The sequence below is a fragment of the Vulpes lagopus genome, chromosome 1 (genome assembly GCF_018345385.1).
Source record: "Vulpes lagopus strain Blue_001 chromosome 1, ASM1834538v1, whole genome shotgun sequence".
Taxonomy (NCBI): Eukaryota; Metazoa; Chordata; class Mammalia; order Carnivora; family Canidae; genus Vulpes; species Vulpes lagopus.
Window position 1 is genome coordinate 102,631,382 of NC_054824.1, and position 14,939 is coordinate 102,646,320.

The 14,939-nt window shown below is 37.0% G+C and overlaps 1 pseudogene; it reads left to right on the forward strand.

Annotated features, from left to right (window-relative positions):
• The first annotated feature begins 8,261 nt into the window (after positions 1-8,261).
• On the forward strand, positions 8,262-9,598 carry LOC121495854 (annotated as a pseudogene).
• The last annotated feature ends 5,341 nt before the right edge of the window (positions 9,599-14,939 follow it).

The following is a 14,939-nucleotide window of genomic DNA, read 5'->3' on the forward strand; positions in this document are numbered from 1 at the left end:
ACACGTAGTAGATAAATTTTTGATGGTTGAAAGAAAAAATTGATAAGTGCAGGAATCTTCCTAACTGAAAATCACCTTTACGGATTCATAAAGATGAAACTGCAATAGCTGTTGCCAACGCCTGTATTCTTGCTGGCCTAATGAAAGCCAAAACCTCTCCAGATACAGTTATTTTGAGGTGGATGCATGTTTCAGCCCTTGAACATCATTTATGTCATGTCTTTTTCTACAGTGGTAGGATTTACCCCCAGTGGTTTGTCTTTTATTTCCATACTCTTACAGAAAGGCACAACGGAGCTATAATATTTTAAACTCCTTCTTAAATTGGTCTTCCTCCTACTCTTATACATGCAAGTTGTTTCTGGATCTGGCTGCCTTCTTTCCCTTTACTTTGGTTTCTGGTCCAGATATTTAGTTTCCCGAAATATTTCTCTAGAATTCTCTCTTGGGGATAGTGAAAGAGAGAAAGCTAGAGAGTTCTAAATCTTCTATAAACATCTATAATCTGAACAAATCTTGTCCATCTTCACCTCCCTCGGTGCAACAGTGGTTAACTGCGTGAACCCCGGAGCCAGACCATCTAGATTCCAATTCCAGCTCTTACAGTTTACTAACTGCATTGCCTTGAATAAGTTACTTAACCTCCTTGTACTTCAACTTCCACAACTGTAAAATAGAAACCATGATAGGGGCACCTGGCTGGCTCAGTCAGTAGACCATGCAACTCTTGACCTCAGCGTCATGAGTTAAAACCCCACTCCATTTCGAATATGAAAGAAAGAAAGAAAGAAGAAAGAAAGAAAGAAAGAAAGAAAGAAAGAAAGAAAGAAAGAAAGAAAGAAAGAAAGAAAGGAAAGAGAAAAGAAAAAGAAAGAAAGAATTATAGCATATCTGTCATGTATTATTTTTAAAAATAAATGACTATTATTTTTTTAATGACCATAAAAATAATGTTTAGAACATCTGGCACATAGTAGGTGCTCTATTACAGTTAGCTATTTCTATTATAATCCCATGTAGGAGATAGTCTAGCAGATTAACATTTCCCCCAGGATTGAGCTCCATCTAATTTGGTCCCACCATGCCCTCATTTGACATCTCTCATCCTTCCCTAGAACATGGGTTCTCAAATGTGTTTCCTGGGTCAATAGTAACAGCTTTACCTAGAGCTTATTAGAGATGCAAGATCTTGGGCTCCATTCAAAACCTACTAATAGAAACTCTTGGGTAGAGTTAACCAGTCTATGTTGACTAGTCTTCCCTGTGATTCTGATAGAAGCTCAAATTTTAAAACCACTGCTTTAGATTCCTATTTCAGTGTTTTTGTATTATGTTTTCTCAATGAATAGGCAATGACTCTATAATTGAAAATATGGACTTGGTACACCCTTTATGAGGTAGTTCCTAAATGACTCATTTTGACCCTTGCATCCCACTTTAGAGAGTACGGTCTAATTGGTCTGGATGTGCCTTGGCCTTCAGGATTTTCAAAAGAGGATTCCTAACATACACCTAAGTTTTGGAGCACATATCTATACTTTGTTTTGGCACAAGTGACTTTGAATTTCTTTTTTTCTGGGTCTTAGTATAAAAACAATGTTTCCCAGCCTTCTCTGGTGATTTAAATAATCACTTGTATTTGTAGGTCCTTGATACAAATACAAATGTCAAGGTTTATCCCAAGTCCCAGTAAATCAGAATCTCCCAGAGAGCGCTGGGAAGTGGTATTTTTAAACAAGTACCACAGGTGATTCTTCTCATTATGGAAATTAAGGAAAGAGTGAAAAGGGCACTGAAAGTAGAATTACACCTCTTGGTTTTCAACTGTTTTTATCTTTTGTTCATTAATTATAATGTCATAAACCAAACAATTATTCTATTTAAGTTACCAAAGGAAGAAAGTATGTGATTTGGATTTATTTTCTGGAAGGAAAATAAAACTTCAGAGTATCTTTTCCATCAAGAATGAAGCCTAAATCCCTGCGCTAAACTTGAAAGGAGATTACTTGCTTGTTCAGTTAGGAAGAATGACCAAGTTCATTATGCCATGCATAAAAACTCTCACTACTACTCTGAAAAAAATATTTAAATTAAAATGAGCAATTATTTTAAATGAAATAGAACTTCATTTAGAGATTATAACTTTACTGGTTATATAATAATTAAATACCAATTAATTACAAATCTAGCATTTGTGAGGTTAATTAATTATTGGGCAAAAAAAAAGATTACAAAATCCAAATTAAAAGACCAAGAAATTTAATGTATCAAAATTACCGTAAAACTTGCCCAGGGTCTCTGGAATTAATGAGACAGAACTCTGTGTGGCAGTGACATTGCAGGGTAACTTTATGTATTTCTAATGCAGTAAATGTGCTTTTATCAATTAAACACATAGCTTTTAGTATTTAGCTTGTAATAGTTATCTCGCTAAGTGACAAGAAGTACATTCATTAGGTTATGTGATTTAATTTATTATCATATAATTTATTCTGCTTTATAGATGCTTAAAATAGCTGAATTCATTTCACCAAGATTCAAGACTCATTCAGAGAACACATCTTCGATGATTTGCTTGAAACTTTAATCTTAATTGAGATCATTGGACACCGGCAAAATGCATCTGTGGACAGGCCTAAAGATCACGGCTACCTAAAGAATATCAGATATTTCCACCCTGAATTATTCAGCAACTATGTGTCAATCTGTACAAACTTCAAAATAAAAAGGCCTCAGAAAGCATCCGTCTGTCCTAGCCATCAAGCATTACAGCATAATGACCAGACTATAATAATTTATCACAACAACATCCAAAATATACATGAATTACGTAGAATATTTTTAACTAAAGAATAAGCAATATAGTTGAGTGCTTTTCAATATTAGATGGAAAAGTGCTTGGATCATGGTGAGATCTGCCCTGCTTATCTTCATAGCCAGCTCGATCCTCAGCTTGTTCCCAAGATGCCTCAAGCCTCCTGCCGCCATGTTCCCACCTGATGACCCAATTGTGGGAGCCCACCCTTCCACCCAAAGGATCCTCTTCTGGGTCCTACTGTCCTTCAGAATGATAGCTAATTTAATTAACTATGCACCTGTAACCAAATCTGAAGTGTTTGTGAAAGCAGGGCTTCTCACACTCGAATGGGAATATGGGGTACCTGGACATCTTGTCAAAATCCAAATTCTCATCCCATAAGTGGGGTTGGGCCACTGATTTTGCGATTCTATCATGCTCCCAGGTGACATTCCTGATGGTCCACAGATCACATTTTGAGTAGAAAGAAGCTGATTTTTTTTTCTTCAAGTTAGAGCAGTGCCTTTCCTGTCGTCTAGTCCATGGACTTAGTGCTTCAGGAAAAAAAATTCAGATTTCTGGGCTTTATTCCAGACCTATTGAATCTGAATCTCTGAGGAATGATCCCAGGAACTTGCCATTTTAATAACCCCCTTAAGTGGGTCCTGTACATCTTGAAGGCTAAATTACAGGTTCATCTTCAACCCCATTCCTAGGGTTTCTGTGTCATAGCTAGATGTTTTGAGAGTTGATTTCTATAGATATTATCCTAATCCAAAGGAGCAAGCCAAGTACTAGAGGCAACATAAAATGACAGGGAAGGTGGGAAATAGTTTTGGAAAAGTAGGACACAACTCATGAATGAAGCCATGTCTTCATTCTAAACAATAAAGCAGCCCTTTTATTTTCTCTGATGTAGACAAGCTGAAGATTACATAAACTTCCTTGTGAATAAAGTTCTTTTGTGCTACTAGCAAAAGTAGAAATGTTTGCCAGAGTATGTGAGTCTCTGAGTATCTCACTTGGCTATCTCCAGCTTGCCAATTTTCTCTTATTGACATTGCTTCCACTTGCCATTACTTGGCACCACATGGCAGGTGCTAAGTCATTGCTGGTAATTACATGCTTCAGTAGAAACTTAGATCCTGCATGCTCAGGAGAGTGTAAAAGCTGTCATGAAAATTTAAAAATAGAGACTCAAGCATGTGGCCTCTCAAAAGATCTGCATGCAGCTTTCAACAGCAACATTTCAACAGAAGTGAACATGCTCCAAATTAAGCAGCTTTCTCCCAAAAATGTAAAGATTAAATGTATCCAGGTTAGTGTTTTATGGAAATATCTGCCAGAAAAAGCCATTAATGAAATGACTTCCTGAAAGTGCAGCTGCTGAAAGTACCCCACAAACATACAAAGATAATAGAGCATTTATCCTCCATTCACGCTGTCACCTTTCCCCCCTTAGAGAAGTCACTGGCTGATATCAATTCCACTCATTCACTTGGCTTAGAAGTTTGCAGATAGTTATGTTGAGCGCATTGAGATATGTCTGAGAGGAAGTGATATTCTGAGTAATACTTCTTTGAGAGTTTACTTTCAGTGTTCTTCAAATGAGCTCGATTTTAAGCATGGTGTGTTTTGTTGCTCAAAGCAGAATTTGGAAGTCTAGATTTCACAAATCCTGTACAGAGGTGTGCAATTTAAAACTTTGACATTTTCAGAAATGTGTAAGGATTCAAGTCAAATTTGGTTTATTCTAAGTCATTCTGCTTAACCCTAGGGAAAATCAAATAGAGGAAGAATTCTTTGACATCAGGGAAGAGAAATAGTTATTGCCATATCTACATGAAGACATATATAGCAAAAATGAAGAGAAGTTAAAAGAGAAAAATGAATCTAACTAAAATAGAACTCCTAAGCTGAGCACTAAATTTTCTTAACATACTTGATCCTGACTAAACAGCTCTTTACTTCTTTTTTTTTTTTAATTTTTATTTATTTATGATAGTCACACAGAGAGAGAGAGAGAGAGAGAGAGAGAGGCAGAGACATAGGCAGAGGGAGAAGCAGGCTCCATGCACCGGGAGCCCGACGTGGGATTCGATCCCAGGTCTCCAGGATCGCGCCCTGGGCCAAAGGCAGGCGCTAAACCTCTGTGCCACCCAGGGATCCCAACAGCTCTTTACTTCTACTTCATTTCAATACTCTACTTCATTTTATAAATGGAATACTTTCTTCGAATGTATGTCAATAAATGAAAATTCAATTCTGTTTTCACACAAACAAAAAATAGTAAATACGGTTCTAAGGTGCCAACTTAGGCTCTGTGGGGGATGAAATTATGAAAAGAAACTATTGTCTCAGGATGATTGTGACCTAGTACCTGGGGCAGGAGGAGAGGGTTGTTAATAAGATAACCTTACCAATATCTATATTAAGATAAGTGATGTAAGAGGATAGAGAATGTTAAAGTGATTCAAAGAACGGGTGTCTTTGGGTTGGGAGACCAAGGACTGCTTGTGGAGTAGATGCTTTTTCATAAGATGCTTGTGCCAGAGTTTAGAAAGACGGATAATAACATTGAAAAGAATTAGCAGACACTACAACAAAAATATATAAAATATAAATATTGGAAAGCATAGGATGGGTTTGGCCTAACTGTGTGGGTTTGGTTTCCTGTCAGTTTCAAATAAGGAAGTGGAGGGGTAGCTAATGAAAGAGTAGGAGGCCACGTTACACGGGTTGTGGCTAGTAAGCTTGAGGACTCTTTTCATGACTCAACGATGGAAAATCTTTGCATTGCAGTAAATAAATGGCATCACTAGTCTTTCTATATGATGGATTATGTGTGAGGAGAAGGCTAGTGAGGATGTTACTACAAAAGAGCCATATCGAGAAGATAGAGGAAGAGAAAGCCAAGGAAGAATCAGATGGATTCATTTTGAGACATTGAGATAGAAACTATTGAACTCGGTAACAGGTTGGATATAAGTTTAGGTGCTCAGATAAGCAGGAGGTGTGGGAGAGGAAACTCAAAACTGGCTTGGGATTTCAAGTTTAGATGACTAAGAAAATACAGTATTTTTTTCCAAAAAAATATGTACAATTGAAAAGTAAAATGTATAAATAGAAATTTTGCCATTTTAATTCAAATTTAAAAAGGTTTCCCTCATTGTTTTGTTTGACTTTAACAATCTAGGCATGGCTGGGTGGCTCAGTTGGAAGAGCATGGGACCCTTGATCCCAGAGTCTTGAGTTCCAGCTCCACAGTGGGTGTAGAGGTTACTTAAATACATAAATAAGTAAACTTTTTTTAAAAAAAATCTAGATAATTACTTCAATTATATCCTTTCTATATGCTAGCATACATGTAGTCTTTAAGAAAAAAGGATTTTATTTATTCATGAGAGAGACACAGAGAGAGGCAGAGATGCAGGCAGAGGGAGAAGCAGGCTCCCTGCGGGGAGCCCAATGTGGGACTGGATCCCAAGACCTGGGGTCTTGCCCTGAGCCAAAGGCAGACGCTCAACCACTGAGCCACCCAGGTGCCCCTGTTTGTTTGTTTTTAAGTAGGGCTTGAACTCAAGCGACCCTGAGATCAAGGCCTGAGCTGAGATCAAGAGTTGGACACTTAACTGACTGAGCCACCCAGGCGCCCTTCATTGTGGTTTTGATTTACCTGTTGATTAGTGATGTTGAGAATCTTTCCATGTGTCTGTTGGTATCTCTATGTCTTTTATGAAAAAATATCTATTCAAGTCCTCTGTCCAGTTTTTAGATGTATTGGTTTTTTGGTGATGAGTTGTGTATGTTCTTTATATATTTTGGATATTAACCCTGTATTGGATATATCATTTGAAATGCCTTCTCCCATCCAGTTCTACTGGATGCCTTTCTGCCTTTTTGTTTTGTTGATAATTTCCTCTGCTATGCAAAAGCTTTTTATTTTGATGTAGTCCCAATAGTCTGGTTTTGCTTTTCTTTCCCTTGCCTCAGGAGACATGTCTAGGAAAATGTTGCAATGGTTGATATCAGAGAATTTACTAGGATTTTTAGTTTCAAGTCTCACATTAGGTCTTTAATCCATTTTTAGTTTTTTTTTAGTTTTTTCAGTTTTTGAAGTGTGTGTATGGTGTTAAAAGGTGGTACAGTTTCATTCTTTTAGTTGTAGCTACCTAATTTTCCCAGCACCATTTATTAAAGAAACTATCTTTTCCTCATTGTATATTCTTGTCTCCTTTGTCATAGATTAATTGACCATGTAAATGTGTAAGTGTATTCTATTCCATTGATCTTCTATCTATCTATCTATCTATCTATCTATCTATCTATCTATCTATTTTTTTGTGTGCCAGCACCATAATGTTTTGATTAATACAGCTTTGTAGTATATCCTGAAATTTGGAATTGTGATAGTCCAGCTTTGTTTTTCTTTCTCAAGATTGCTTTGGCTATTTGAGGTCTTTGTGATTTCATACAAATTTTAGTGTTACTTTAGTTCTGTGAAAAATGTTATTGGCATTTAAATAAGGATTGCACTGAATCTGTAGATTCTTTTGGGTACTATGGACATTTTAACAATATTAATACTTCCAATCCATGAGCATTCCATGTGTTTTCATTATCTTCAACTTCTTTCATTAGTGTTTTATAGTTTGCAGAGTCAAGGTCTTTCATCTCTTTAAGTTTATTTCTAGGTATTTTATTCTTTTTGATGCGATTACAAACGGTATAATTTCTCTTTCTGCTACTTCATTTTTAGTGTATAGATATGCTCCTGATTTCTGCATATTAATTTTGTATCCTGCAACTTTACCAAATTCATTTATCAGTTCTGGTAACATTTTTGGGGAGTCTTTAGGATTTTCTCTGTACAGTATCATACCATCTGCAAACATTTATAGTTTAACTTCTTCTTTACCAAGATGACTCCTGTTTATTTTTCTTATCTGATTGCTATGGTTAGGACTTCCAGTACTATGCTGAATAAAGTACTAACTTTGCTTTAATAAAACAAAAAACACAGGAACTGAGTTGACATATAAACAGACTATGAAGGAAATATTCCTTATTTTTTTACCTAAATATACTTATATAATTTCATTTTTAGGAAATATTATATGAGTAAAAATTTGTTATATAGTTTTTATGGGATATTATCAAAATAAGAAATTCACTGATACAGGTAGTATTATATACTTACTAGTACATTTTAATGATATGATAAAAGTTAGGAATGTTTGGATGATCAATAATCTTTTCCTAAAATATTTTTGCTGTGTTAGGCACCATGTTAGAATTAGAGGTTTCAATCATGAAAGGGAAACAGGCCTGACCTAAGGGAAGTCATTGTCTGAAAGAGTAGAAAAGTCACTCAACCATTACAGAGTTTGAAATCTAAGGACACAGTGCAATGAGGTATAAAAGACAAGCACATGCAGGTATATATATATAGAGAGAGGGAACTTTCCAGAACGCTCGGTGAGACGCGGAGGAGCGGCGGCTGCCCGAGCTGCGCCCAGCAACGCGCTCCTTCCCGCTCCCCCACACCGGCTTCGGTCCTCTCACCGGCTGTAGAAAATGGTGAAAGAAACCACTTACTATGATGTTTTGGGGTCAAACCCAATGCCACCCAGGAGGAATTGAAAAAGGCTTACAGAAAACTGGCCTTGAAGTACCACCCTGATAAGAATCCAAATGAAGGAGAGAAGTTTAAACAGATTTCTCAAGCTTATGAAGTGCTCTCTGATGCAAAGAAAAGGGAATTATATGACAAAGGAAGAGAACAGGCAATTAAAGAAGGTGGAGCTGGTGGTGGTTTTGGCTCCCCCATGGACATCTTTGATATGTTTTTTGGAGGAGGAGGCAGGATGCAGAGAGAACGGAGAGGTAAAAATGTTGTACATCAGCTCTCAGTAACCTTAGAAGATCTATATAATTGCGCAACAAGAAAACTAGCTCTGCAAAAGAATGTGATTTGCGATAAATGTGAAGGCCGAGGTGGTAAGAAAGGAGCAGTCGAATGTTGTCCCAATTGCAGAGGTACTGGAATGCAAATAAGAATTCATCAGATAGGACCTGGAATGGTTCAGCAAATTCAGTCTGTGTGCATGGAGTGCCAGGGCCATGGGGAACGGATCAGTCCTAAAGATAGATGTAAAAGCTGCAACGGAAGGAAGATAGTTCGAGAGAAGAAGATTCTAGAAGTGCATATTGACAAAGGCATGAAAGATGGCCAGAAGATAACATTCCGTGGTGAGGGAGACCAAGAACCAGGACTTGAACCAGGAGATATTATCATTGTTTTAGATCAGAAGGACCATGCTGTTTTTACTCAAGGAGGAGAAGATCTTTTCATGTGTATGGATATACAGCTGGTTGAAGCCCTGTGTGGCTTTCAAAAGCCAATATCTACTCTTGACAACCGAACCATCGTCATCACCTCTCATCCAGGTCAGATTGTCAAGCATGGGGATATCAAGTGTGTGTTAAATGAAGGCATGCCAATTTATCGTAGACCATATGAGAAGGGTCGCCTAATCATCGAATTTAAGGTAAACTTCCCCGAGAACAGCTTTCTCTCTCCTGATAAACTTTCTTTGCTGGAAAAACTCCTACCTGAGAGGAAGGAAGTAGAAGAGACTGATGAAATGGACCAGGTAGAACTTGTGGACTTTGATCCCAATCAGGAAAGACGGCGCCATTACAATGGGGAAGCATATGAGGATGATGAACATCATCCTAGGGGTGGTGTTCAGTGTCAGACTTCTTAATGGGGCTGGTGAATAACACTGCTGCTGGCATTTTATATGCAGTAGTGGATGAGTGAAGGACTACAATCATAGCTCACTACTTGCTATTGTTTTTGTTTTAATATTCAACTATAGTAGTGTTTTAAAAGTTAAATGAAGAATAAACTCAAATATAAAAGCTCAAAAAAAAAAAAAAAGGTGTTGGCTGGGGTTGTGTTCTCACCTGAGGTCCTCTTCTAAATTCACTGGTTCTTAGCAGAATCTTGCTCCTTGCAGCTATGAAACAGGTCCCTGCTCTACTGGTGGCTGTCAGCCAGGTGTTGTTCTAACAAGCTCCTTAGTGTCCCTTTCGTGTTGTCCTCTCTATAAGATGGCAATTGCTTCTTCAAGACCAACAAGAGAACATTTGCTGCTTCAAATCTAACCTGAAAAGGCCCCGGTCTCAATTAATGGCTCACCTAATTAGATCAGGACCACCCAGGATAATTCCTTGTGATTAACTCAAAGTCAACTGATTTGCAACATTAATCCCACCTGAGAATTCCCTTTACCTTTATCATATAGTGTAACCTAATCATAGCAGTGACATCCAATCGATTCATAGGTCCCATCCTTATCCAACAGGAAGAGATACCACAGAACATGAACTCCAGGAGGGGGAAATCTGAGGGCCGTCTCAGAATCCTGCACAATACACATCAAGAGAAAGACCCTAAATCTTAACTACTCACTTAATATGAGGGTACTCATCTCTAATACTTAGATATGTTGTTTTATATCTATCTTTTATGGAAGTAATTCTCAGTATTAAATAAAATCTACAGAAGTACAAATTTACTATTTATTGAAAAAAAAAAGCAGCACCATTAAAAACTATTGGGACCCTCTTAACCTAAAGTTAGGCGAAGAGTATAATCACAGAGAGATCACATTAGCCCACCTAGAGATCTAAATTATGGCCTTCAGTGACATGAAAAGAGATAACAGGAAAATGAAGGCAATTATTGCAACTCTGATACAGCTTTTCCCACCTGTCTTAATGAAATTATCCTTGGGAACTTTTGCTCGGCAAAATTATCTTTGGGTTTACACTAATGGCTGACCCTCTTTGGTATAGTATAGACCCGGTGCTTAGCAAGGTAGATCCTCTCTCCCCATTCCCTCATCGGTATGTTCACAAGCACACTTGGTTCTGGACTTTCTCAGCCCAGGCAAGGAAATACAGTGTCGGAGACTGTTCCCTTTGGATTCAGAAGAGAATTAGGTACCTGTTGATAATAAAACCTGATTCTACTCATATCAGCCCTTAAAACATTGATAGCACAAATGAATTGCCACTTACTTTATTCTTCCAGTATTGTACAAAATTAAGCCATAATAAAATTCAAAGGGAAAAACCGAGAAATGAAACAAATTTATCTTTGCTTGCATGTAATGTGTCCTGGAAATTGCGACACCTACCAAACAACAATATATAACACAATATCTCCCTCAGCAAATTAGTAAGATAACTCGATTCTAGGACTGTCCAAACAGTGAAATACAGTGCCATTATCAATCTACAGTGTCTTCCGGGATGTGGAAAGAGGATGAGGGTGGGAATGCAAGTACATCTAATTAAGATATATTTGCCATACATGATCCATGAAAATAATGTAAGAGAGATAAGAGAAGGGAAGATAAAAATAGTGCTTCCAGTAGTTATTAAATCCCCATGTTGTTATACTCGTTATGGTGGATACTTTAATTTTTTATTTACATTCAATTTAGTTAACATAAGTTTCAGGGTAGAATTTAGTGATTCATTAGTTGCATGTAACACTAGTGTTCATTACATCACGTGCCCTCCTTAATGCCCGTCACCCAGTTACCCCATCCCCCTACCAACCCCTGACCCAGCAACCCTCAGTTTGTTCCCTACAGTTAAGAGTCTCTTATAGTTTGCCTCCCTCTCTGTTTTTATCATATTTTATTTTTCCATCCCTTCTCCTATGTTCATTTGTATTGTTTCTTAAGTTCCACATATGAGTGAAATCATATGGTATTTGTCTTCTTCTGACTGACTTATTTTGCTTAGCATAATACCCTCTAGTTTATGATGGATACTTTAAATACATTATCACTGACCTTTCCAATTCCCTAGCAGGGTAGGTATTTGTCTCAATCTTTAAATTTTTACAATAGGCAGAGACAAGTTAAGAAACTTACCCAGGAAAAAAAAAAAAAAGAAACTTACCCAGGGACACAGAAGCAGTGAGAAGCTGTAATGTGTCCCCAAGTTTAGCTGACTTCAAGGCCCGTGCGATTTCTCATATATCACTTTGCCTCGGGTAGGAAGGAGTGCTAGTGAGGAGCCTGATGTCATATGTCTCCAGAGCATTGGAGTAGCACATGCTAAAATAACTTCAGACTTTTCTGGTTGCTCAGTGACCTTGTTTTTTAGAGAAGTGCCACAAAACATAAATGTAATATGCCCTATAGTCCTGCATATGATGAGATTATATCCTATAAACTGGTTTATTTTCATAATAATATTTTTTAGTAAGACAGATTTTAAAAAAATAAAAACTTTAACCATAAAGCATTTTTATATCAGAGATTGCATAGGTGATCAAATTCTTGAATTTGATCATTTCTTTTTTTCCTGAGTTGTTTTTTTTAAGACCCCAGTTAAATAATGCTCTAAACCTGTAAGGCACAATACCTCAGCTTCCCAGGCTTCTTCCTATGGTTTAGCTTGTACAAATCTGTACCATTTTTATTCTGAAAAAAAAAAAAAAGATCATTATTTGAGGGAAAAAAAAGACACATTATATCAGTAACGTACATATGAGTATTGGGAACAATTCTTTGTGTTATTATAGAGCGATATAATTGCTGTTTCCTCTAGTGTTTCTCTCCTTCCCCTTTGAGAAGCCAACATAAGAGACTTCTGCTTGCATGTCCAGAGCCAAAAACTCATTATGATTGCAGCCCTGCAAGGCAGTGCTGGGAACCAAACTGTGAAATTGTGATTCCTCAAGTGGAGTGTGGGAAGCCCTATGTACTGCTAGTTTTCTAATGGATTGAACCACACAATCACAGCAAATAGAAAACCCTGAAGGCTGATTTTGTGTGTGTGTTTATTTTAGTGGTGTTCAAGAGAAAACTAATCAAGGGGGAAATTTATTAAAACAAATGTTTCCTTGGCCAGGAGATGTCTGCTCTAACATTTGCTTTTCATTGATGTTTGACATGCATTTTGACCATCCTCTTAAATTTTATTTTTCCAAAGGATTCATTTTGACAGAGATTGTGAGGAAAGAAAAGTTGGTGGAATTTGTCAGTTGAATTTTGTAAAATTTTATAATAAATCCGAAGGTTGGTTGCTCCTTCTCTTGGATAGGCTTGGGAATCAAATGGCCAAAATAATCAACCCTCCGGTCTACTTAACTTTTCTGCAAAAACTATATAAGAAAACAAGATAAATGGTTTAAAACCAACATATAGCATCATTCCTTCTATTGAGCCTCCATATTTACAAAGGGAATTGTGGAGCTCAAGAACTATCTGATGAAAGCTGCAACTTGGATGAGTTAGTGGATAAAACTTCAACGAAATTTATCTAAAGCTATGACTGTAAATAAATAAATAAATTCATATCAGTTGGGTCCTATCTATATTTGATATATGTTCTTATAACAAAAAGGGCAAACTCTTTTTTTTTTTTTAGGATTTTTTATTTATTTATTCATGAAAGACAGAGGCAGAGACACAGGCAGAGGGAGAAGGAGGCTCCATGCAGGGAGCCTGACGTGGAACTCAATCCTGGGTCTCCAGGACCATGCCATGGGCCAAAGGCGGCGCTAAACTGCTGAGCCACCTGGGCTGCCCCAAAAAGGGCAAACTTGCTTGTAACAGGACTCTAAAGTGAGCAATAGGTCCGTAATTTTAAGTCAGATGATAGTATTTTAACTTGGTATAGGCCATGGCATGAGATGAGCATAACTCAAGGAACAAGCGGTGAGTGCTCATCTGCATTTAAGTGTGAAGAGTAACCAAAGAGAACAGCCATGAATCAGAATCACTCAGTCATTCCTTCTTAATTCTTTTTCCACTCTCTCTGCCATGTGTCTCTCCAGGTCAGATTCTCTATAAATATCCCTCCTCTTTTTTTATTCTTTGATCTTTTAGGCTCTAAGACAAGGATTAAAAGTTAGTAGTGGGTGTTTGCTAGGTCATATGTCAAGAGAAAGTAGAAGTGTGTTTGAGGAGTAAAATTGGAGTAAAACATTATTTCTTACACATCACTCCTTCAAAAAGGTGAGAGGTTCTCAGGTAACCTAAAACCTAGCCTGTATTTGAGCTTAAGTCTCCCCCCAGCACCAGGGAGCAGAAATATTCTCAGAGTGTTCGATACGAGTCCTGTTCCTGGGGTCATGGGTGGTGTAGGGGCCTATTCCCCTGTATTCATTTACCAAAGTTTGGTCAATATTAATGATACTCCATTAAAAAACAAACACTTTTAAAAATGGATATTATTTTAAAGAAAGGATATGACAGGTAAAATAAAAGTTAACATTATTCATCATTGAAAAACAGATTGTAAAACATCATTAAAACAGTGGAGATTGTTGAAAGACAGAAATAAAACAATACAGGTTACACTTGTACATGTGTGTATGCACATATCTATAATATATTTATGTATTTTAAGTGTTTCATCATAAACGTAAAGAGAGAAGCTATTTTAAAGTGATGTGCAATAAATGTTGATAAAGGAGCTATATAAAAAGACTGACAAACTACATTATATAAATATGTATATTTATAATGATAATAAAAGTGATTTTACAGAAAAGGAAACAGATCGATATAAATATTTGTTGCAAATTATATGTACATAAAAAAACAATATCTGTACCATATAAAAGGCTTATGCAAATTAGTATGAAAAATGACACTAAAATGTAAAAAAGGATATGAACAATTTAAATTAATATTAGTAAAGTAAAAAAATCTATATATAAAAATGTTCAATTCTTGGGGATGTAGCTAGCTAAGTCCTGGCCAATGTGCTATGAGTCAGAGTGCTATGCGACAGCTTCCTGAATCCTACCTCAACAGACAGCCGTCACAGGCCTTCTCTAATTTCTATGTTTCTTAATCCTGCTACCTCGGCTTCTAGAAGCCAACTTAGACCAGGCCACCATATACAGTTGACAAAGCCATATGAATGGAAGGAATCTGAGTCCTTCAAGACAACATAGAGCAGAGTCATACTCTCAATCCCATCTCTGGCCTTTCTCTATGTGAAAGAAAGTAAGCAATAAACTATCTTGCATAAGCGGTTAGCTTTCACTTTTCTGTTACTTAAAGCAAAATCTCAACCTACTAAATGCAATGAGGTTACC